This window comes from Leptodactylus fuscus, chromosome 1 (genome assembly GCF_031893055.1).
Source record: "Leptodactylus fuscus isolate aLepFus1 chromosome 1, aLepFus1.hap2, whole genome shotgun sequence".
NCBI lineage: Eukaryota > Metazoa > Chordata > Amphibia > Anura > Leptodactylidae > Leptodactylus > Leptodactylus fuscus.
This window is the reverse complement of record NC_134265.1, coordinates 331363306-331390455: the sequence shown is the minus strand read 5'-3', so window position 1 is coordinate 331390455 and position 27150 is coordinate 331363306.

Here is a 27150-nt window from a genome sequence, read left to right as displayed (position 1 = left end):
ATCATGTAACACTGTCACTTTAATAGTGTTTGCCACTCATTGTCCCTACTTCAGTCAAAGGGTTATTCTTATGGATATGCTATAAATCCTAGCAAGATCTGGGCCCCAGGGCAGTATCGTTACCGGGCCCTGTAGCTTCAGGGGGCCCGTAAACCTCTGTAACATAAGAAGACATCTTATGTTACAGTGGGCCCCATTACATGTTTTGCATTGGGGTCCGGGAGCTTCTGGTGGGCGCCTTATGGAGTTATAATATTGAGCGTAACACTTCTACTTTCTGTGGTCACACACGGTTACTTTGTATATTGACCGTGCATATTAAATGAAGCTACAGGTCTGTTTGACCTCAAACCCTTGGAGGAACTAAACGTCTAAAATAGCAACTAGAGAAGATTATGAAAATAACTTCACTAAACTTCTGACCTGACTGCAGACAAAAATCTGGGCCTACCACTCAGACTGCATAGAGAGGAATCCATGTAGGTCTGCACATAGTTTATACAGCTACAATGTGGAGGTATGAAGGTTTACACACGTAGCTACACGAAGACGTCAGATGGGCTCAGGGAAGACAATTTTACTCAGTTCATTTTGCCAGAAGTTCTAGAGGGACGTTCACATGTAGCAGAATTGTTTCAGAAATTTCCTTTTCCCATTTCTCTATATGGGGTTTACAGAAGCCTCCGTCACATGTATAGAACTGATATTCATGGTGGCCTGGGGTCTGATTTAAGGTCTATATAACAGGAGGTACTTGTCTTGTATCCATACATAGGGGTTGTGGTCTCGCATATGTATAAAGTGGTATCTGGTCCCATCTGTATGTGGAGGTATTTCGTCTGGTGTCTGTATATAGAAGTAGGCTGTGTGCAGTTAAGGGGTCTGGTCTCAAATGAAACTTCATTTTGTGGTCTGGATGAGGGGGTTTACATCAATTTTGGGGTCTACTTGGGGTTCCGAATTAAATTTGGGTTCTGAGGTCTGAATTAATCTGAGTCTAAGATTGGGGATCTTATTTAATTTAGAGGTCTGATTCGGGATCTGAATTGGGGGGAATATGTAGGTGATGAGGATGTTATCTGTGGTGGAGGGAGTGACTTTGTCCAAGTATGTCATAGTAGTGAGAGCCTGCAGGAGTAAGGAGCAACAGTCAGTAGAGCATCGTGACTGCTCTGTACAGTCAGTCATGCAATCAGTTATTTTATTTTGCTCCTTACCTTGGACATCTACTGTCTCCCCTTACCCCTTTGCAGAGCCCCTATCATATTGCATCTCCCCTCTGCCCTCTACCACCCAGGCCACTGGCCCAACTAACCCATATAGCACTCTACCTCTAATCTCTCCCACTACTTGTCCATATAGTCGCTGCCTAGCTAGTGACCCTGTTATGCATCCGAACAGATCCCCTACTCCCTTCCTCACCATTTTCCATTAACAACACAACAGGACCTAGATTCCTCGGTTGTATTGTGTCCAAAAATCCTGATGGAAAATCATGGCCGCTTTCTTTAACTCCTTCCCGCCGGCAGCAATTTTTGATTTTTGTTTTTCATTTTTGACTCCCCTCCTTCCAAACCCCATAACCCCATAGCTGAACCTGCTGCACACTCAGCTCTGCAGCTCTGTGTGTGCTGAGCTCTGCCGCTTCTCCATGTAGCAGTGCTGTGTCAACACTGCTACATCTGAGATCAGACCACAATGGAAACTGTTGTGGACGGATCTTAGACTCCGCCTCCTCCAGTAGAACCAGCGTTGATTGGCTGAATGCTGTACACTGGCCAATCAACGCTGGTCAATGCATTCCTATGAGAAAAAGTCAGCTCGCACATATCGCAAGCTGACAGGGAACCCGACCAGATAGAGCCCCAAAGAGCTGGGTGAGTGACATTCCCCCCTAAATTAAGGTAATCCCTAGCTAACCCTGCCTGTACATCTATCCCTGTCTCACAGTCACATAGTTCACAGCCTCAAATGAATCGAATGTTAAACTCACCATTCGTCTAAATTGGAGGTCACCTGATTTCGGCCGCCAATTCCTTTTTCTGATTTTTTTTAACTGCCTCCGTTGTCATAGTTCCTGTCCCACCTCCCCATGCACAGTTATTTGTGCAAAAAACGCGCCAGGGAAGGTGGAGGGGATACGAATTTTTACTGCGTTTGCCTCGTGGTATTCGATTGGAATCGAATACCTTGAACGGCCTAATATTCGATCGAATCTGTATTCGATCGAACGGTGTTCGCTCATCTCTAATCACCATGTTTTGTCAATATGAAAATGAGCTCTTTGGAGCAATGACAACACCCTTATTGCTTAAAAAAAATTAAAAATTTAGCATATTGACAAAACTAGTGACATCTCAGCAACAGAGGCAGCAATTCACAAAGGGAAATATCCGTTTGATTAAGGTGACCCTAACCTATGTATCTGCAGGGCTGGGTTGATATGCTGGGTTATGGTGACTCTAACCTATCTATCTGCAGGGCTGGGGTGATATGCTGGTTCTGCTGACCCTAACCTATCTATCTGCAGGGCTGGGGTGATATGCTGGTTCTGCTGACCCTAACCTATCTATCTGCAGGGCTGGGTTGATATGCTGGTTCTGGTGACTCTAACGTATCTATCTGCAGGGCTTGATTGATATGGTAATTGTGGTGATTCTAACCTATCTATCTGCAGGGGTGGGGTGATATGCTGGTTATGGTGACACTAACCTATCTATCTGCAGGGCTGGGGTGATCTGCTGGTTATGGTGACTCTAACCTATCTATCTGCAGGGCTGGGGTGATATGCTGGTTATGGTGACTCTAACCTATCTATCTGCAGGGCTGGGGTGATATGCTGGTTATGTTGACTCTAACCTATCTATCTGCAGGGCTGGGGTGATATTCTGGGTCTGGTGACACTAACCTATCTATCTGCAGGACTGGGGTGATATGCTGGTTGCGGTGACACTAACCTATCTATCTGCCGGGCTGGATTGATATGCTGTGTTCTGGTGAGACTAACCTATCTATCTGCAGGGCTGGGGTGATATGCTGGGCTCTGGTGACACTAACCTATCTATCTGCAGGACTGGGGTGATATGCTGGGTTCTGCTGACACTAACCTATCTATCTGCAGGGCTGGGTTGATATGCTGGGGTCTGGTGACTAACTATTTTTAACCTCACATTTACTGCTTTATATGTACCCCTACATTGTCATAAGATCATGTCAAAATACTTAGATAACATTCAGAATTTACAATAATGTTCCAAGGGATTAGTCATACACCGGTAATTAATCTTTCTTAACCGTTTTCGCAACAAAGATAATTCCATTAGATTAAATATTAACTTTCTCTGTACTGTTCTCTGTCATAGACATTTATTTGATGTAATTTCAACATTAAAGAGGCTTTGCAGGATTAAGACATCCTTAGACCCACACCAATTGACACTCGGGACCCTCACTGGTCAGCTATTCCATGCGGCAGGGACATTGTGGTGATGTTGTGTTCATTGATCACATGGCATGGATGCAACTTTGTCACATTCACATTCAAGTGAAGGGTCAAGGGTGGAGATATAGTACCAAGCACATCCACTATACAATGTACCGCACTGTGCTTGGTTACTGGTAAAACAGTTCCTCTTCTGTAGTGGTATCAGCCTGGGCTCACCGCTGAGGCCTGTGACGCCATGATGCTCTCTGAGCTGGTTGACCGCTGGTATCGCAATCACAGACCTCAGTGGTGATCCCAGGCCTATGACATCATAGAATAGTACAGGATGTCACCAGTAGGGCACCGGTTGAAACACCATAAGAGGTAATGGAAGGTGAATACAATTGTTTTTTTTTAATTTTTTATATCTCCTCTGGGCTTCCACCTATTATACTAGACGCCAGAGTATAATAACATCACTTTCACTTTGGCTGTGATTGCTTTAGAGAGAATAAAATTGGATAGATCGATAGATAGATAGATAGATAGATAGATAGATAGATAGATAGATAATGAGATAGATAGATAGATAGATAGATAGATGATAGATAGATAGATAGATAGGAGATAGATAGATAGATGATAGATAGATAGATAGATAGATAGATAGATAGATAATGAGATAGATAGATAGATAGATAGATAGATAGATAGATAGGAGATAGATAGATAGATAGATAGATAGATAGGAGATAGATAGATAGATAGATAGATAATAGATAGATAGATAGATAGATAGATAGATAGATGGATAATAGATAGATAGATGGATAATAGATAGATAGATATGAGATAGATAGATAGATAGATAGATAGATAGATGATAGATAGATAGATAGATAAATAGATAGATAGATAGATAGATAGATAGATAGATAATGAGATAGATAAATAGATAGATAGATAGATAGATAGATAGATAGGAGATAGATAGATAGATAATGAGATAGATAGATAGATAGATAGATAGATAGATAGATAGATAGATAGATAGGAGATAGATAGATAGATGATAGATAGATAGATAGATAGATAATGAGATAGATAGATAGATAGATAGATGATAGATAGATAGATAATAGATAGATAGATGGATAATAGATAGATAGATAGATAGATAGATAGATAGATAGATATGAGATAGATAGATAGATGATAGATAGATAGATAGATAGATAGATAGATAGATAGATAGATAATGAGATAGATAAATAGATAGATAGATAGATAGATAGGAGATAGATAGATAGGAAATAGATAGATAGATAGATAATAGATAGATAGATAGATAGATAGATAGATGGATAATAGATAGATAGATATGAGATAGATAGATAGATAGATAGATAGATAGATAGATATGAGATAGATAGATAGATAGATAGATAGATCAAATATGTTTGATCAAATATGTGCAACGAAGAACCTCAAATTTATAAATTTAGTCTGTAGACCATATTATTATTTATATGTGCCAATAGTAGCAATAATGGAGATTTTATCTCTGTTCTTTATATGCCTTTGTGCTTTCTCAGAGTGCTACTATATTTTTTGTACTTGTGTATTTTGCCACAGTAGCTTGCACCTGTCCACTTTGGATTGTGATGTCTGAATTTTCTTGTATAGATAGATAGATTCATAGGAGCCCTAAGAGTGTTCTATACTATGTTTTATAGATAGGTTCCTAGGAGTCCTGACAGTGTTATATACTATGTTTTATAGATAGGTTTTTTGAATCACCGGCAGCCACTTTAACATATTGAGAAACTTGTCTTTCGAGGGTTGTCAATATTCAGTGAATTATCATATACAGTCCTATGAAAAAGTTTGGGCACCCCTATTAATCTTAATCATTTTTAGTTCTAAATATTTTGGTGTTTGCAACAGTCATTTCAGTCTGATATATCTAATAACTGATGGACACAGTAATATTTCAGGATTGAAATGAGGTTTATTGTACTAACAGAAAATGTGCAATATGCATCAAACCAAAATTTGACTGGTGCAAAAGTCTGGGCACCTCAACAGAAAGGTGACATTAATATTTAGTAGATCCTCCTTTTGCAAAGATAACAGCCTCTAGTCGCTTCCTGTAGCTCTTAATCAGTTCCTGGATCCTGGATAAAGGTATTTTGGACCATTCCTCTTTACAAAACAATTCAAGTTCAGTTCAGTTTGATGGTCGCCGAGCATGGACAGCCCGCTTCAAATCATCCCACAGATGTTCAATGATATTCAGGTCTGGGGACTGGGATGGCCATTCCAGAACATTGTAATTGTTCCTCTGCATGAATGCCTGAGTCGATTTGGAGCGGTGTTTTGGATCATTGTCTTGCTGAAATATCCATCCCCGGCGTAACTTCAACTTCGTCACTGATTCTTGAACATTATTCTCAAGAATCTGCTGATACTGAGTGGAATCCATGCGACCCTCAACTTTAACAAGATTCCTGGTGCCGGCATTGACCACACAGCCCCAAAGCATGATGGAACCTCCACCAAATTTTACAGTGGGTAGCAAGTGTTTTTCGTGTAATGCTGTTTTTTTTTGGATGCCATGCATAACGCCTTTTTGTATGACCAAAAAACTCAATCTTTGTTTCATCAGTCCACAGGACCTTCTTCCAAAATGAAGCTGGCTTGTCAAAATGTGCATTTTCATACCTCAGGTGACTCTGTTTGTGGCGTGCTTGCAGAAACGGCTTCTTTCTCATCACTCTCCCATACAGCTTCTCCTTGTGCAAAGTGCGCTCTATTGTTGACCGATGCACAGTGACACCATCTGCAGCAAGATGATGCTGCAGCTCTTTGGAGGTGGTCTGTGGATTGTCCTTGACTGTTCTCACCATTCTTCTTCCCTGCTTTTCTGATATTTTTCTTGGCCTGCCACTTCTGGGCTTAACAAGAACTGTCCCTGTGGTCTTCCATTTCCTTACTATGTTCCTCACAGTGGAAACTGACAGATTAAATCTCTGAGACAACTTTTTGTATCCTTCCCCTGAACAACTATGTTGAACAATCTTTGTTTTCAGATCATTTGAGAGTTGTTTTGAGTAGCCCATGATGCCACTCTTCAGAGGAGATTCAAATAGGAGAACAACTTTCAATTGGCCACCTTAAATACCTTTTCTCATGATTGGATACACCTGGCTATGAAGTTCAAAGCTCACTGAGGTTACAAAACCAATTTTGTGCTTCAGTAAGTCAGTAAAAAGTAGTTAGGAGTATTCAAATCAATAAAATGATAAGGGTGCCCATACTTTTGCACTGGTCAAATTTTGTTTTAATGCATATTGCACATTTTCTATTAGTACAATAAACCTCATTTCAATCCTGAAATATTACTGTGTCCATCAGTTATTAGATATATCAAACTGAAATGGCTGTTGCAAACACCAAAATTTTTAGAACTAAAAATGATTAAGATTAATAGGGGTGCCCAAACTTTTTCATAGGACTGTACTTCCATTTTTTCTTTATGAAAACCTGTAAATACACAAAGGTCAACTCTAATTCTAGAGCCAATCAGTTTTTTTTTTTAAAATTTGATTTTTATTGAGAAAAAAGAAGGTTTTACAATATATTCAGAAAAGGAAAAAAAAACAATAACACACTGGGTAAGGATGAGGGAGCAAAAAAAAACCCCCAAACCCAACAGCGCCCCCCTCTACAAAGCAAAGTCGGAAACAAAACACATATAAAACACATATAAACTGAGCATTTGCATGTTGACACATGCAAACTGACTCAACCAAGAAGGCCACTGAGTCTCGTATTGCAATAAGAACGCCCTTACGCTTAGCAACACAAGCCTGAAACATGGGGAAATGAGGGGTTGGAGAATTTAGGGCTCTTATTAGATTAGGAATGGGTTTCTTGCAGGAAGAGCACAGCAGAGGCGACGCGCCTCCCTCCAAACCGAGCTCCTTTTGAAGGGGTTATTTAGGCCCCTATTGTTCAGGGATGATATACGAAGGACCATAATGTAAGCATATACAGGTTCAGTAGTAAGCAGCCCAAGGGACTATACCGTAAGGCCAATACGAGCTATGCATAGGCAGAGACACAAACCAAAAAACTTACCAGGTAGTGAACAAAAACAGAAAATACAAACAGAACATCATAGTGTCAAAAAACACCGAATTCAAAGAGCACTCGGTGAGAAGGTATAATAAAAGAGGTGTACAGGTCGCCATAAAACACCACTAGCAACATAAAAAGCAATCGCAGGGTAGCTCCATTCAGTCTGTCAGAATAGATTGTAAAATCACTTAGCAGCGCCCACCACAGTCCAGTCTTTAGAAACATGAGGAGGTCGGGATGAGGCCTCCGGCGTAGCAGAGGGAGAGTCTCCTGAAACCAACTTCCACTTGCGAAGAAGGGACATTTCTGCATCCACAGAGGGAACAGAGTAGAACACCCTGTTACGGGGGATGAGAAGTTTGGTAGGGAAGCCCCAGCGGTACCGTATACCCCATTCCCTAAAGATTTTGGTAATGGGCACAAGTTCCCGCCGTGCCTGCATAGTACCTGCTGAAGGATCGGGAAACAGGGAGATACAGTAGATGCAAAGGGGGCAGGGAGGGAATCACTTTTCCTAGCCTCAGTAAGAATCGAGTCCTTCACATGGTAGAAGTGGACTCTGATTAAAACATCTCTCGAGGTCCCCGCTGGAGCAGAGTTCGCTTTGGGAATGCGGTGGGTTCTGTCAAGGGTGAGATCCATCTCAGTGAGGCAAAATTTTCTTGAATAAGCATTTGACATAAGCCGGTAGATCCTCCATTGCAATATCTTCAGGAACTCCGCATATTTTGATATTGTTGCGCCTGGATCGGTCCTCGGAGTCAGCGACTCTGAGTTTAAGCCAGCGGACCAGTTCATTATGAGCTGTAGAAAATTCCTCCATCTTATTTTCGAGGTGGCCTGTCCGATCACCAGGGCGTCAATATCATTTTGCAGCTTGCCTAATAGTGAGGAGACATTCTTATTGATCCCTGCTTGTAGAACTAGCATCCCTTTCAGGGTCTCACATGTGCCAATGACCACTTTTGCCAGGCAAAGCCAATAGTTTCTAGCTACCTCCGATTCATTGCTTGTTTTTTGTTTGTTTTTTAAAGAAACAGGTATAGGAAAAATTAGATGTGTGACGTGAGGTGTCAGATGTGGGACCTCTACCTACAGTTCCTGGCACTGGATGGATATGAGTGATCCTATAATGCAAGTTACTGATATTGGGCTTCTGGATTTTTCATGTTATGGTTGTCACTATCGATTGTGACATATTATCATCAATAGAATCCAGAGTAATGGTCAAACTTAGGAAATAGAAAAAGGAAACTGACAATATTGTGGTGACAAGGGACCTTGAGTCATACCTTATATTGCTTTGCAGCCAATTTCTCGCTGCTGTAATACTGTGTAACTGATCAGTTTCCATTTACTCCAGTTGCCCTTCTGGTTAAACAATCCTGGGTGCGAGATTCCAAAAAGTAATGTGAGCTTGAGACCAGATAGAAAGTAGTACTCCCCTAGTCACATTCACCATGAAGCTATGAATGCCAAATATCAATACTGTTTACAGAAGTCGGAATAGATTGGCCCAGCACAGTGCTAGAAAATTCTCTGTATCATCCACATTCTGACATAATATATAGCCAAAATGGTTGGATATAACATAACTCCATGTAGAGCTGACTCTCAGGACTTTGCTTGCTATTAAAGGGGTTGTCTACTTTGATACCAATATTGAGAGACAAATATCATTGTTTTTATAATAAAAAGTTGTACAATTTTCCAATATACTTTCTGTATCACTTACTCACATTATTCTAGATCTCTGCTTGATGTCATTCTTTCTGTTCCAGTGGATAAAAAAAAATCATTCCAAGGCCATGTTATATACAATCCATGGTATGTGATATACAATCCATGGTATGTGATATACAGTCCATGGTCATGTGATATACAGTCCATGGTATGTGATATACAGTCCATGGTATGTGATATACAGTCCATGGTATGTGATATACAGTCCATGGTATGTGATATACAGTCCATGGTATGTGATGGATGCACGGATGCACAGCTAGTTACCAGGCAGATGTCTGATTACTGTGCTGTGACTATAATGACCTGTGCACCTGTGTGCTCGTCACACGACCATGGACTGTACATCACATGGCCATTGTTCATACATCACATGACCATGAACTGTATATTATATGACAATACACTGAATATCACATGACCATGGACCATGTATTGCATGACCATGAACCATACTTCATATGACCATGGACTGTATATTACATAACCATGGACAGTATATTATATGACCATACACTGAATATCACATAACCATGGATTGTATATCACAAGACCATGGACTGATCTAGAAAACCATCAGTTATTGATACAGAAAGTATATTGGAAATTTATATAACATTTTGTTATACAAACTATAATATTTGTCCCTTAATATTGTTCTGAAACTGGACAATCCCTTTAAGGACAATTCTTAGCCCCTTCAGAATGAATTAATTTTTGATATTTCATATTCAATCTTTACTCCCCGCCCTCTAAAAACCCTGTTTTTTAAAAAATTTTCTTTTCCTATTCAATGTTTTTTTTTTTTGCAGGACAAATTGTAATTCCTATTGTCACCATTGAATATTCCATATGATGTATTATAACCCTAGAAATAAAATGGAACTGAGAACAGTGCAGCGGTGCCATTTTAGTACAGACTAAAAGGCAGCTCTTGTAGTTCAATGCAGGAGCGGCCTCCCAAAAATGGCCGCCGGTCAGCATTCGCACTCGGCTATGCTTGTGTCTCACTGGCAGAGCCAACTGCGCAAGCGTCGGAGGTGACGCAGGAGGAAGACGACAGAGAAGGGGAGGATCCAGCCGCAGGATCGGGTTCTCGAGCTGCAGTGGGGATGCCCCCATCACATTTCCAGCACTGGGGCCCGCCCCATCGCTGCCAGAGAACTAATTTACATACCTGTAAAAACTGGTATTTGGAGTTGGAACCCTTGGGGGTTGATCAGTCATACAATATACTGCAACACGTCTATATGTGTGTGTGTGTATGTAATAATTGATTTTCAATGAAGAATCCTAATAAAGACTCCAAAGTAAATGTGAACACAGCCTAATACTGCTATACAACTAGGGTTTGTGGTAGGCACAAGCTTCAGGTATTGGGCCATCTGTGGCGCCCACTTCATCAGGGGTGGCTGCAGTACCTTCTGTGACCACCCAAGTTGCATAAACCTAATGCTGACTTTGTACCAGTGCAATATTGTACATAAGCATGTTTACTGTATCTTCTCCTGGAGGGTATAACACATTTGCAGACACATCTAGTAAAACCAGTCAGATCTGTAGTTCCACTGTAGTTTGTATACTAGAGCTAGTTACCTAGATCTAGTATACAAACTACCGGTATGTCAAAAAGCCTCAAAATTTGATGCCATAGAATATTTTGTACTTAGTAACCGTTTCGTCCCTACTATGGTTTAGAGCAGGGGTCTCAAACTCAACTCAGCATGTGGGCCGCAGAGCAAGATCTCAGCCAGTCGGCGGGCCGCACCGCGGCAAATTTAGCTCCACCCACTTTTATGTTGACTCCACCCATTCATTTTTCATGTGCCCCCACACTGTATAATCCTCCTACAGTCACCTGTAAACTATATGTCCCCCCTCAATCTTTCCCCCAGTTACATATACACCCTTCATCTGCCCCCAGATTCATGTCCCCCCATCTCTGCCCTCAGATTCATGTCCCCCCATCTCTGCCCCCAGATTCATGTACCCCCATCTCTGCCCCCAGATTCATGTCCCTCCATTTCTGCCCCCAGTTTCATGTCCCCCCCATCTCTGCCCCCAGATTCATGTCCCTCCATTTCTGCCCCAGGGTCATGCCGTTCTCCCCCCTCCCTTCGTCTGCCCCCAGTGTCATGAGCCCCTTCATTCCACCTCAATGTTTAAAGAGGATCTTCCACCATTTTGCCCACAGGCAGTTCTATATACTGCCGGAAAGCTGACAGTGCGCTGAGTTCAGCGCACTGTCGGCTTTCCCGATGTGGGCCCAGTGTGAAGAGCTTACAGTCCGGTACCGTAGCTCTTCTATGGTCAGAAGAGCGTCTCTGACACTCAGTCAGAGACGTCCTTCTTCACAGCACAGCCAATCGCGCTGTGCTGTGAGAGCCGGAAGGAACGCCCCCTCCCTCTGCTCGCAGTACTCGTCCATAGACGAGCATTATCAGGGAGGGACACTCAGTCAGAGACGCTCTTCTGACCATAGAAGAGCTACGGTACCAAACCGTAAGCTCTTCACACTGGGCCCACATCGGGAATGCCGACAGTGTGCTGAACTCAGCGCACTGTCAGCTTTCCGGCAGTATATAAAACTGCCTGTGGGCAAAATGATGAAACGTCCGGATTCAACTTGGATCTGGCGTCCCTAGGCTTGTGCGGGCCGCACAAAATTGTTCGGGGGGCCGCATGCGGCCCGCGGGCCGCGAGTTTGAGACCCCTGGTTTAGAGCATACTTGCTATTTCTCCCAGAAGCTAAAATTCCCAGTGACCCTGACAGCCCCAAGCAGGGCTGTACATTCCCCAATGTGCCCATACGTTCCAGTATATACAGTGTTGGCCAAAATTATTGGCACCCAGAAAATGATTGAAATCACAAATTCTTTGGTATTATTATCTTCATTTAATTTGTCTTCAATGGAAAACCACAAAAAGAATTGTCAAAAAGGCAAATTGGATATAATTCCACAGCAAACATAAAAAAGGGAGTGGACAAAAGTATTGGCACTGTTTGAAAAATCATGTGATGCTTCTCTAATTTGTGTAATTACCAGCACCTGTTACTCATCTGAGGCACCTAACAGGTGGTGGCAATAACTAAATCACACTTGCAGCCAGTTGAAATGGATTAAAGTTGACTCAACCTCTGTCCTGTGTCCTTGTGTGTACCACATTGAGCATGGAGAAAAGAAAGAAGACCAAAGAACTGTCTGAGGACTTGAGAAGCAAAATTGTGAGGAAGCATGAGCAATCTCAAGACTACAAGTCCATCTCCAAAGACCTGAATGTTCCTGTGTCTACCGTGCGCAGTGTCATCAAGAAGTTTAAAGCCCATGGCACTGTGGCTAACCTCCCTAGATGTGGAGGGAAAAGAAAAATTGACGAGAGATTTCAACGCAAGATTGTGCGGATGGTGGATAAAGAACCTTGACTAACATCCAAACAAGTTCAAGCTGCCCTGCAGTCCGAGGGTACAACAGTGTCAACCCGTACTATCCGTCGGCATCTGGATGAAAAGGGACTGTATGGTAGGAGACCCAGGAAGACCCCACTTCTTACCCAGAGACATAAAAAAGCCAGGCTGGAGTTTGCCAACACTTACCTGAGAAAGCCAAAAACGTTTTGGAAGAATGTTCTCTGGTCAGATGAGACAAAAGTAGGAGAAGGCATCAACATAGAGTTTACAGGAAAAAAAAGAGGCCTTCAAAGAAAAGAAGACGGTCCCTACAGTCAAACATGGCGGAGGTTCCCTGATGTTTTGGGGTTGCTTTGCTGCCTCTGGCACTGGACTGCTTGACCGTGTGCATGGCATTATGAAGTCTGAAGACTACCAACACATTGTGCAGCATATGTAGGGCCCAGTGTGAGAAAGCTGGGTCTCCCTCAGAGGTCATGGGTTTTCCAGCAGGACAATGACCCAAAACACACTTCAGGTCAGCACTAGAAAATGGTTTGAGAGAAAGCACTGGAGACTTCTAGAGTGGCAGCAATGAGTCCAGACCTGAATCCCATAGAACACCTGTGGGGGAGGAGAGATCTCTTGATGGCAGTTTGAAGAAGGCCCCCTTCACATCTCAGGGGGGACCTGGAGCAGTTTGCCAAAGAACAATGGTCCAAAATTCCAGCAGAGCCTTGTAAGAAACTCATTGCTGGTTACCGGAAGCAGTTGTGTGCAGTTATTGTGTCTAAAGGTTGTGCTACCAAGTATTAGGCTGAGGGGGCCAATACTTTTGTCCGGACCATTTTTGGAGTTTTGTGTAAAATGATCAATGATTTGACTTTTTTTTCATTCTCTTTTGTGTTTTTTCATTGCAAGCAAAATAAATGAAGATATTACCAAAGAGTTTGTGCTTGTAATCATTTTCTGGAAGAAGCTGAGTATTATCTGACAGAATTGCAGGGGTGCCAATACTTTTGGCCAACACTATAGGTTGCTAGTGGGAATTACTTCCATTTTCCTTTTGATGTTGGTATTCTGATCAGTTTCTCTTAGTAGAAGATCCTTCATCGACCTGATAATCATTGAGATGTAGACACCGAATGTTTTGCTTTCCTTTCCTGAAAATAGATTCTATAGTATGTGGGGGAAATGTTAAATGTTACATTGTGACTAGAGATGAGCGAACACTGTTCGGATCAGCCGAACAGCACGCTCCCATAGAAATGAATGGAAGCACCTGGCACGCAAACTTTGCCGGTGGCCGGCCGGCTTAACCCCCCGCGTGCCGGCCGCTTCCATTCATTTCTATGGGAGCGTGCTGTGAGCGTGCTGTTCAGAACAGTGTTCGCTCATCTCTAATTGTGACATATAATGGGTTACCAAATATACTGGTACATATAGGGCCATGGACCGTCCTGCTCTAGAAACACCTGTGAAGCTTTATGCAGTTATCTCACAATGTCGAGGATAAAACATATGGATTACAATTACTACTAAATTTTTTTCCCAGAAAACTATATATACTGTGATCAGCGCCTCATACAGTATAATAGGCTGCTTGGAGATTCTTTAAGGCCTTCTGGCCTGGAGGAGGTTTATAGAAATGTTCTACAGGTCAGCAGGACTTGATCCCTGTCCTAATAGTTTGTATTTCACAAGAGTGTGCTTTTACTCCAAGTCAACCTACAATGCCTACGTTGCGGGTTGTTAGTTCAAAAAAGCAACTTAAATCTATAAGATGTTAGGCCTAAAGCTTAGAGAGGCCTAGTCAAAAGTTTTGAGGTCCTGAGACTAGTACAGCCCCTGCTAGAACATTCTAGGAACATATTAAAGTCGCAGGGAAAACCTTGGCTTAAAGGCTGTAAGATGCTCGGCCTGGTCAGAAGCTCAGAGAGGCCTAGACAAAGGCTGTGGGACCTCGAGACAATTCTCCTTACATACGTCTTGGCACATTCACTGTCTGACCAACCAAGAGCGAGAGGAGAGGCAATCTGATATAGACCAACACAGAACATTCTAGAACACACTAAAATTGAGGAGAAGCTCTCGCTCTGTCCCACTGTCCACACCGTTCCCTCCATCATATAACACTGTTAGAAGTGTCCTGCTGGGACATTACTCAATACTATACAATGTTTAGATAAGGCTAGGGTCTACATGCATGGGCACTACCATTGTTCTGCAATTACAAATGTTGGCATATGGGTTTTATGACATATATGATACACCCCACTGATTATAATGGGGCTTATCCGGTTTCTGTCATAATGTATATAATTATACTGGACTAAGTGGTGCAGCATGCGGTATTATTTAAGGCTGCTTTCACACGGAGTAACGCTCCACTCATTCTGACACGTAAACACATGTCTGAGTGAGCGCTGTAAAACAGAATCCCATTGACTTCAGTGGGTGTCGTCTTACACGCGCTACACATTGAAATCAATGGGAGGCTTTTTAACCCATTTTAACTTATTCAGTATTTTTGATATTTTGTAATATAGAACACAGCCATAGGGCCCTTCACACGGAGTATACGCTTGCTGATTCAGAATGTGTAACACGCGCGAAAAAAAATTCCCAGCATACCCAGAGATCCCGAAGCAGGGCTGTAGAGTCCCCTCTGTGCCCTATACATTCCAGTATATGGGTTACCATATGGGGTACTTGCATTTTCCTTCTGATTTTGGTATTCTGATCAGTTTCTCTTAGTAGACGATCCTATGTCAATCTTTTGAGACGTAGACACCGAATGTTTTGCTTTCCTTTCCTAAAAATAGATTCTATAGTATGTGGGGGAAATGTTCACCTGTTTAGTTACATTGTGACATATAATGGGTTACCAAATATACTGGTCATATAGCTCCATAGACTGTCCTGCTTTAGAACATAAATTGTCAACACTCCCAGAATGTCCAGGAGACTCCCGATACAGAGGAAGACGTCCTGGACTTCCAGATAAGCTAGAAAATCTCCCAGATCTAGGTCAATTTCTACTAGTTTCTATGTGATGTGGACAAGGTATGTGCAGGCCATATCATAAAAAAGAGGCCTTACATTTTTGTGCTTGCATCCAATAACGGCGGGACAACTCAAAATGGGAGTGGTGCGCTCCAACATACTGTCACTATTGGACTGATGTCACCAAATGTTGGCAAGTATGCTTTAGAGTAGTGATCTCCAACCTGTGGCGCTCCACCAACAACTACAACTCCCAGCATTCCCTGACAGTCCCAGGCATGGCTGTACAGTGTTAGCCAAAAGTATTGGCACCATTGATAATACTCATTCTCTTCCAGAAAATGATTGCAAGCACAAACTCTTTGGTATTAATATCTTCATTTATTTTGCTTGCAATGAAAAAACACAAAAGAGAATGAAAAAAAAGTCAAATCATTGATCATTTTACACAAAACTCCAAAAATGGTCCGGACAAAAGTATTGGCCCCCTCAGCCTAATACTTGGTAGCACAACCTTTAGACACAATAACTGCGCACAACCGCTTCCGGTAAACAGCAATGAGTTTCTTACAAGGCTCTGCTGGAATTTTAGACCATTCTTCTTTGGCAAACTGCTCCAGGTCCCTGAGATGTGAAGGGGGCCTTCTCCAAACTGCCATCAGGAGATCTCTCCACAGGTGTTCTATGGGATTCAGGTCTGGACTCATTGCTGGCCACTTTACAAGTCTCCAATGCTTTCTCTCAAACCATTTTCTAGTGCTGACCTGAAGTGTGTTTTGGGTCATTGTCCTGCTGGAAGACCCATGACCTCTGAGGGAGACCCAGCTTTCTCACACTGGGCCCTACATTATGCTGCACAATGTGTTGGTAGTCTTCAGACTTCATAATGCCATGCACACGGTCAAGCAGTCCAGTGCCAGAGGCAGCAAAGCAACCCCAAAACATCAGGGAACCTCCACCATGTTTCACTGTAGGGACCATGTTCTTTTCTTTGAAGGCCTCTTTTTTTCCTGTAAACTCTATGTTGATGCCTTTTCCTACTTTTGTCTCATCTGACCAGAGAACATTCTTCCAAAACGTTTTTGACTTTCTCAGTTAAGTTTTGGCAAACTCCAGCCTGGCTTTTTTCTGTCTCTGGGTAAGAAGTGGGGTCTTCCTGGGTTTCCTACCATACAGTCCCTTTTCATTCAGATGCTGACGAATAGTACGGGGTGACACTGTTGTACCCTCGGACTGCAGGGCAGCTTGGACTTGTTTGGATGTTAGTCGAGGTTCTTTATCCACCATCCTCTCAATCATGCATTGAAGTCTCTCGTCAATTTTTCTTTTCCCTCCACATCTAGGGAGGTTAGCCACAGTGCCATGGGCTTTAAACTTCTTGATGACACTGCGCACGGTAGACACAGGAACATTCAGGTCTTTGGAGATGGACTTGTAGCCTTGAGATTGCTCATGCTTCCTCACAATTTTGCTTCTCAAGTCCTCAGACAGTTCTTTGGTCTTCTTTCTTTTCTCCATGCTCAATGTGGTACACACAAGGACACAGGACAGAGGTTGAGTCAACTTTAATCCATTTCAACTGGCTGCAAGTGGGATTTAGTTATTGCCACCACCTGTTAGGTGCCTCAGCTAAGTAACAGGTGCTGTTAATTACACAAATTAGAGAAGCATCACATGATTTTTCAAACAGTGCCAATACTTTTGTCCACTCCCTTTTTATGTTTGCTGTGGAATTATATCCAATTTGGCTTTTTGACAATTCTTTTTGTGGTTTTCCATTGAAGACAAATTAAATGAAGATAATAATACCAAAGAATTTGTGATTGCAATCATTTTCTGGAAGAAAATGAGTATTATCTGACAGAATTGCAGGGGTGCCAATACTTTTGGCCAACGCTGTACATTCCTATCTGTGATACTTTCCGGTATATACTGTAGGTTACTAGTGGGAAATACTTCCATTTTCCTTTTGATGTTGGGACTCTGATCATACGCTGACTGGTGAATAATACAGAACATAAATGTTTAGTTGTTCCTTTCCTGAATACAGATCCTGTAATATGGGGGAAATGTTCACTATTTAGTAATATTGCTTCATTTAGTGGGTGTCTTCAGAGAAAAAGGAAAAAATACTGGTAAGTGTAAGTTCTTGGATTGTTTTACCGTAAAGAAAAAACACAAGCGACACTTTACTGTCCAATAACAATGTGTATTAACCAATATGGCCACAGTTACAGATCTGACAGCAAAGAGGTCAAAGTAAGGAACCAGAAATGGAAACTAACACTAGGGATGGGGATCTGCTCCATGACACTGGGGATGGGGATCCAATCCGTGACACCGGGGATCAGGTTCCACTCTGATATGAAGCGTGACACTGGGGACTGGAATCCGATCTGTGACACCGGGGATCAGATTCCACTCCATGAAACTAGTAATGGGGATCTGCTCTGTGGAAACGGGGATCCAATCCGTGACCGCTATCAAAATTATATAAACATGGACAAACTAGGTCAGCAACAACCCAGGGAAAAGCAGGACTCGGGACCATCAGAAAACTTATTTGACTACATTACAGCATTATTTATACATTGTACCTTATATAGGGACAACTGTCACTGACCAGCAAAATTTCTTAACCACTAGTATCAGTATTGGGCTATTTTCCCAGGTTCAAGACTGAACACATTTTTGAGTTTTTTCACTCAGGTTATTAAAATAATTTGTGTGCCTTTTTATCGGCAACACATAGGGTTTTATTTTTATGTTATTTTTATTTTTGCATTCATTCAGACCAATGAACCAGTCAATGTCATAAAGCTTGCATCGTTTCACCCCATGTGACTGTTGAGATCCAATCACAAGCCTCAATGGCGACCTCGGGCTCATAACATCCATGAGAAGACCGCAATGAGGCCCAAAAGAGGTAACAGGAAGTATGAATGTTTTTTTTAAATTTTTTACACCTGCCCTGGGCGTCCACCTGAGTATAATAATTTCACTTCTGGTTCTATCTGAACAAGAAATGAACTGGAGGATTGCTGAGGCCCTATCCATATCTGCGTTCGGTTTTCCATTTAGGGAGTCCGCTTGGGGACCCATGAACAGAAACCTATACGCAATAAAAAGCGGTTACCTAGGGAAACCACACGGACCCCATAGACTATAATGGGGTCCGTGTGGTTTCCGCACGAATCATGCGGAGAGAAAAGTGCTGCCTGCAGGACTTTTCTCTCCGCATGTTATGTGCGGAAACCAGACGGACCTCATTATAGTCTATGGGGTCCACGGGTTTCCCAGGTATCCGCTTTTTTAATGTGTATAGGTTTCCATTCCGGGGGGCCCCAAGAGGACTCCCCGAACGGAAACCCGAACACAGATGTGAATAGGGCCTTATTCCGAACCCAAGAGGTGTGCCCATCTCTAGTCAGCAGTACACACAATTCTGCACCAGATTTTTGGTAAAATATCACTTTTTCTACAATACATGGAAGGTTTTAGTGTCAGTGTGAAGGTCTTTATTCCACATAATGATTAGATAATGTAAAACATACGATGAACATGATGACACATGAACGTTAGCGCTCGGTAGATAAGGGATAAATGTCATCTAAGCGATATGTAACAGTATGGTGCACTGACTCACTGTCATACAGGATACAATAAAAGATTTGTAATCTTTTATGAAATATGTTCTTACTTGACGTGACGTGACGTTTGGCTATACAGTGGTCACACGTAACAACCTCACAATCTCAATGTGGCAATGTTCCTTAGCCCAGAGCCCAGTTTCTTGGTGCGGACTCCTAACACATAGCGCGCTGTCTACCTGACACCAAGGCTTGATTCACTGAGCCCTCTAGTGGTGGCTGCAGGTTGTCAGAACGTCTTGTTATTTAGTCTATGTTTGTGCTGAAGATTTGGAGCACTGTACGAGAAAAATGGAGTACAGACACCTTATCAACGTGAACCTTCTTTCATCCTGTGTTGTGAAGATGTGATCTTCCAGTTCGTTTCCGTCCAAATTTATTTAAATAGAACTGGAAGTGAAATTGTTATACTCTGGGGTCTCTTCAGATTGGCCCGTGATTGGGCCACCACTAGTCACATGGGCACACTGAGCATCATGATGTTATGGCATTCGGCATGCCCATGTGACCACCGAGGTCCAACCAAAGGCCCAGTAGTGACCCTGGGACCATGATGTACAAGGGGTAACTGAACATGAGTATAAATGTTTTTTTTTATTTTTGTTACCTCCCCCTGGGCCGCCACCTATTATTTGGGGTCTGAAGACATTATAATAATTTACCACAATGCATGTCGATGGCCATTTTAGTTAATCCATAACAAATCCCAAATTTGGGATCTTCAGGCTAAATCCTGTTAGGGAGCCTTCACACGGAGTTTACGCTCCACTCATTCAGACTCGTAGACACGTGTCAAAGTGACCGCTGTAAAACACAATCCCATAGACTTCAATGTGTGCGGGTTTTATGCACGCTGCACATTGCAATCAATGGGTTTAAAAGCCTCCCATTGATTTCAATGTGTAGCGCGCGTAAAACCGGCACACATTGAAGTCTATATGATTGTGTTTTACAGCGGTCACTTTGACACGTGTTTACCTATCTGAATGAGCGGAGCGTAAACTCCGTGTGAAGGCTCCCTAAGTCACCTACCAATTCACCCATCTCTAGTCAATTTCTAATTTTGGAAGTTAAAAATGTTAACTTTTAAGAGCCTGATTATTTTTCTTGCCGGTACCCATGGTCTATTCTACAGGTTCTAGAAGAATGATTTCCAAAAAAATAAAAAAATATTGCCTTGTGTGAATGGCCCCTATTTTATTAGATATAGTTATGTGTATAGGCATGGATGAATCAGTTCATTCCTGACCTCATGAAGGGCGAGGAGAGAGATACCCTGGTAGGGGGCATGTTTGAATGAGCCAGGAACTGGCTGTGGATTCTAAAAAAATTTTGTCTCACCTTTGAAGACAAGGTATCCCATCTGAAATTCTCCAACATCCACGGGAACAAAAGGATTATAACTCACAAGGTTTTTCGGTTTTTCTCCCCTGTATTTTTCAAACTGTTTTGCTTGTTTTGTCATCTTTGTCTTTTTGCTATATAAAAAATAATTAAATTTAATGGTGATTCACATATGCTCTATTAAATCCTTTAAAAATGTATATGCATCTGACTGTTAGAGAGATGTGTGCATCTGTGTGTGGGGTTCCTACTAAACCCATCAAAGTTAATAGTGGTGGCAGAGCATCTGGGGGGCATGGAGTGTGCATGGGTGTGGTTTACACTCAATTTGCAGTTTGAGTGAAAGGTGACTGCAAGATTGAGTGCCAATGCTTTCATTCTGCCATTTCAAAATGATCCTATATGTAATATAATGTTGCTGAGTAACTTACTGACGGCTTTACTGTGAAGTTATATGCTCCCCTCCAAAGCAATGACCTCACGTTCGCTCAGCTGATGCACACAGTGTTTGTTTCCTATATGAACAGAAGATCAAACTCACAATGCATATCTACAACCTGCAACCTTGTCATTGTCTTTGTAACTATTACCTATAACTGTATGAGGACTTGTTTTTTGCAGAGCGTGTTATAGTTTTTACTGGTATCATTTTCTGGTACATCTAACTTTGTCATCACTTTTTCTTTGGGGTTGAACACGAGGTAGTCAAAAAACCAGGTATCATATTGTGTATGTTTTTCAAATATTTTCCCATTCTATACTGCAGGTGAAATTGGAAGTCACATGGTGGCTCAGTGGTTAGCTGTGCAGCGCTGGAGTCCTGGGTTCAAATCCCGCCATGAACACCATCTGCAAGGAGTTTGTATGTTCTCCCCGTGTTTGTATGGATTTCCTCCCATTCTACAAAGACATAGTGATAGGGGAAAATAAGTACATTGTGATCCCTATATGGGGCTCACAATCTACATTAAAAAGAAAAAATATTGGATGTGACATCCCAAGCCTAGGGCAGCAAACAGTGTAGACACTAGTCATACACCAGCACTTGGCTAACATTGGGCAGTATGTTGGTTAGCACTCTAACCTTGAAGCGCTAGAGTCCTGAGTTCAAATCCAGACAAGGACAAGATCTGCCCGGATTTGTATATTATTCTGTGGGCGTCTTCCGCCATTCCAAAGACATACTGATAGTGAATCTAGATCGCAAGCCCTATATGGGACAGTGACTAACAATTTAAATATGGTTATGTTTATGGGAAAACCCCTTTAAGAAGATCTGCATATAGGCTATCTATAGCTGACTCATCTACCTGTGGTGAGGGGATCACGTTCTGTTTGTTGATAAGATAAAATACTGAAGTAAAATGGGGTAAAATATTTCCATAGAGCAGGTGACCATGACTGTACTTATCTTGTATGTCAGGACATCCACACACTGACTTACAGTAACTCTGCCCTGCAGAAATTTCGCTGAAACTGTTGTAACGTAATGAGAGCGGGACGGAGTGCAGCAGCTTGCTTTTACTTTTCACTAGCAGATCTGAAAGCTATCTGTCATGGTTACATTACTGCATTGATGTTTAGAAAAAAAATTATCAATTGTATACAATGAAATCTCTCTGAGGCGACCATCCAAAGTTGCATTGAAAAGTGAATTTCTAGGGATCTGATCTTGTCAAGGAAGCTGGCCAGTATACATAATATACTCATTGACAAAAATATCTGGTTGCTGCAATACTCAGCTTGCAAGTGTAGTCTGATCAGACACTTGATCTTGCTACTTTGCTATAACAGGCTCTCAGAGGCAACTTTTGGGTAGTGTACCTTTTGGTGAGAGACATGACATTTTTGCATAATTGGATTGAGATAAACAGGATGGCCATTTCACCACATAGCCTGTCATCTAGATCACTATAACCTAGCTATTAGGAAATGTTGGGAGCAGTGGTTATGCGAGGGTATGCACACACAGACCACCAGTAGAGAGGATCTTTCCATCTGCCAAAAAGTATGATCACCTCTCACTGTTTCCATGTCCACCAGACACAGGGGGCGTCTTCATTACACACCCCTGTCTCTACCCAGACCATTTCCAGGCAGTTAGCCGAACAAAATTTGGTGTCATGGCGTTCATTACATGTCCTACTATTGACAAAAAGTCACTGTTGCCTTCATTTTCAGTGATGTCATGAACGAGAAACCTGGACAGCTACAGACCAGAAGTATATAGAATTTAGTCATTAATCCAGGTTCTTTTTTGGATCTGTCGATGGTCAGTTTGAGTATGGAGGACTCATGGTGAGCGCTTCAATCCTGCCTGTGGAGTGACCCAGTGCCCCAACTGTTGGTCTGATGAGCTGGGGAGCCATTGCATACAATAGTCAGGTACAAGTATGGAGGCCTCATGGAGAGCCCTTCCATCCTGCCTTTGCTATGAAGAGACACACCACCCCAACTGTTGGTCTGATGATCTAGGGAGCCATTGCATACAACATTCGGACACCCCTAGTAGTATTACCATTAGAGATGAGCGAACACTGTTCGGATCAGCCGTTCTGAACAGCACGCTCCCATAGAAATGAATGGAAGAACCTGGCACGTACACTTTGCCGGCGGCCGGTTGCCGTGCCAGGTGCTTCCATTCATTTCTATGGGAGTGTGCTGTTACCATGTGTTATCTCTCGTGGCAGGGCTCCCGACTGGCCATCCTCCATCCTCAACCAAGCCCATGAAGACTAATGATAATCAATCTTATATGATGTGTATATGACTGCTCATGTACATATACATCATGTAATATGTTCCCTATCATCTTATAAAGTTCTGCATATAGCTATATGGATGAGTCATGTACCTGTGGTGAGGCCTTAGCGGGGCGGGGGTATCACTTTCTGTTTGTTGATAAAATAAAATATTGCAGTAAAAGCACATGGGGTAAAATCTTCTCACGGGCACGTAACCATCAGGATGATGTAGAGGTTGGATGACTGTATGTCATGTTATATGTCAGGACATCCACACACTGACTTACTGTAACTCTGCCCTGTAGAATTTCGCTGAAACTGCTGTAACGTAATGAGAGCGGGACGGAGTACAGCAGCTTGCTTTTACTTTTCAGTAGCAGATCTGAAAGCTATGTGTCATGGTTACCGTACTGCATATCCTACTGGGAGTAATAACCATGACTTGACTTCTCATAGTATTGAGAAACCCAACCGAGAATCTATTTAATTAAAGAGGTTGTAAGTTTAGAAAAAAAAAAAAATCTCCAAATGTAGGTGTCCTTCTTTACGTTTCGTCTCTGCTTGAGATATTCCAAGACGACTTGTGCAAGATTATCAAGACAAGGCCAAATACAGTATAGTAACACAAGAGTCAAAAAGTAAAGTACAGAAGGACACCTAGGTACCTTTTTAGGGAACGTCTCGTGTATTCAGTATGATTTTCTCCCATTGAGGAGGGTATTTTAACATCCCATGGCTCGCATGGTGGAGATGACACTACTGGTCCTCTTGGCTTTCCTCTTGGCTTGAGGTATTCCAAGATGACTTGTTCAAGATGATAAAAGGAAGGCGAAACTGAGGAATGCTAGTTTATCCAAAGCTGGTCAATTCGCTCAACTCTTGGGTCAAGAGACAAAGTACAGAAGGACTCCTAGGTACCTTTGTAGGGAATGCCTCATGTATTGGGTAGCAGCATGAGTGTGATTTTCCCCACATATAAAGTATTGAGGAGAGTACTTTAACATCCCAGGGCTCTCAGGTTGGAGATGACACTAGGGAGGAGGTCCAAGATGGTCTCTACTCACTCCTTCTAGTGTCACAATGGCTTTGCCACCACTTCCTCAGCATTGAAGGGGTTGGTAGAGGGTCAGTAGTGGTAGTGGGTCTCCTGGCCACATGTGTTTTGTGGTGCCTTTGGTGTTGGATGTAAATGAGCAATAGGCAATGCCAGCATCACGGTTTTCTTCTAATCGGCCCCTAAGTCAGGGTGGAACTACAACTCATCCTGACTTGGTAAAGTACATACAGATCCTACAGCATCTCAACCTAGGCTATAATATACTGGGTAGGTTATTTAAGAAACTACTAAGTTTATTTTTTATATACTGTAGACACACTGGTCGGCTTAGATGACATCTAGAGTCATCAAATGTCAGAATCAGGCCAACCAGTATCCTTCCCCCCTGGGCCCCCAAAATGTAGTTCATAGATGGGACCTAGGCCCTCCAGTCCAACACCATTAGTCCGACACTGGATATCTGTGGAGATGTTTAAGAAATCGAGGGTCTTATTTGTGAGATGTTGGGCACAATGCCATGGCCATCCTGTCTTGGTCTCTCTACCACTAACTATAGAGCTTCAGGTGCTCTCGGCAACGTGTCTGCATTACACCGCAGCTAACAAATGACTAATCTAGACTATGACTCCTGGATTTACACCCCTTTGAGGATGGACCTGGATAATCGGCTTCAACAACCTGCCCCTAAAGAATGGATCCAGGATCAATTGTTCTCTGCCATAGACCACCAGACCTATTTAGGCATGGTATGGCAGTATTATTTGGACACTGAATGTAAGCGTTATTTTGACACTTAATAGTATTATTTCTTTGGTAATATATGGCAGCATTATAGTCATTTTGATACTCAGGCCTGTATGGCCATTTTATTTGGACAGTGAATGGCAGTATTGTGTAGATATCGTAAGTATTATTTGGCATGATATGGCAGCATTCACTCACACATATTTGAGTAAAACGTGCATGTATATATCAACGTAGCTGACCCTTATTATCGTTGTGACTGCAGATACAAACCAGTACTGTCTGTAGATCCATTACGAAGAATCTCACGTTCAGTCCCATGCTGTGTTATTGATGATGTCATAGGGGGGAGTCATCTTTAACTTTCAGTAACTCAAGAGGAAGTCAAATAAAAACATGTCTCAAAGTGAGAACAGCTGACGGTTTCATTAATTCCATGTTTACAGAAAGACATTTTTGTCACTCGCGTACCTCCGCAGTGTATGGTAAATGTAAAATTGGCCTTTTTCACCCACGACAATAAGGCAATCCTACATACACAGTGTAATGTGCTATAGTCATTCATGATCTGGAAACAAGATGATGTGTCCTCTTATGTCTCGTACATGATCTTATAGAGGAACTGATGAGTAGGATCATCCAGGAAGATCACGTGTTATAACTAGTAGAGCAGAAGAGACATATGTACAGTATTATACTCTACATGGGCAAATCTCTAAACTTAAAGGGTATCTAGAAATCAGTAAAAAACTTTGATATGTCATAGTTATATGTCAGGAATTTTGATCAGTGGGCCACGGAATGCAAAGATCCCCACCAATTTCTAAAACAAAGGTATAGAAGCAGTCCAGCTCAGGCTATGCCTCTTTGTTTCTGGTCGACTCCATTCAGCTCTCCTGGGAAAAGCCCTTTAAAGAGGCTCTATCACTGGATTTTCGCTATTTTAGATAAACATATGTATGAATAGCCTTTAAAAAGGCTATCCAAGTCCTGCAAATTGTTAAACCCCCCCATTACCATTTAAATGTATATGTAAATTAGGCCTCCGTGCAAAAAATCAAAAGAGCCAAAATGTTGTTTTCTCGCCATTTTACCTCCAATAAAAAATTGAATAAAAAGAGTACAAAACATCAGACATTCCAAAATGTATCCCTGTATACTGAAATATAAAAAAAAAGTTATGGGAAATCCAAGAAATTCTTTGTTAAGGGCTTAAGACACTATATATATATATATATATATATATATATATATATATTTTGTAAGCCAATGGCTGGTCAGGTAATGGAGGGGGGTGTACATCTCACCCAGACTACTCAGGTGGGTGAGATGAGAAAACTCCATGAATGTTTGTTCTCATCAGACAAATTTCGTCTGCTGAGCATTTTGGTAAATTGTCAGTATTGGGCTGGATTTTTAGGAATGGCAGGTAGGTTGGTAGTGGGACCTGTCATTCCACCCCCCTCCAGTACACATTTTGGGGTGATCCGGCAGCGACTCAGCTGCAGAGAGTCTCCTCCTCAAGGAGGCTTAAGAAGTCAGCTCCAGCAGCAACACTTGGGCAGAGCTTGGCTGGAGAGTTAACAGAGAGGTCATATTTTTGGAGCTGTGTCCTGAATGATTCTACTGACTTTTTTGGATTTCTGTTATTCTAGATGAGGTAACCTATTCTATGTTTAGTTAGAGCCTAGCCAGGCAGGGATTTATTTTTGTATTATTTCCTTTTGTTGCTGCACTACCTTTTTTGAGTGAAAATAAACTCTACCTTTGTTTTGGACTAAAAGAAACTGGACTTGTGTGTCTATGCCACCCCACCAAGCAACCCCAGACCCTGACTATATATGTATATATATATATATATATATATATATATATATATATATATGTTCGGAGTCCCCGGAATTGTA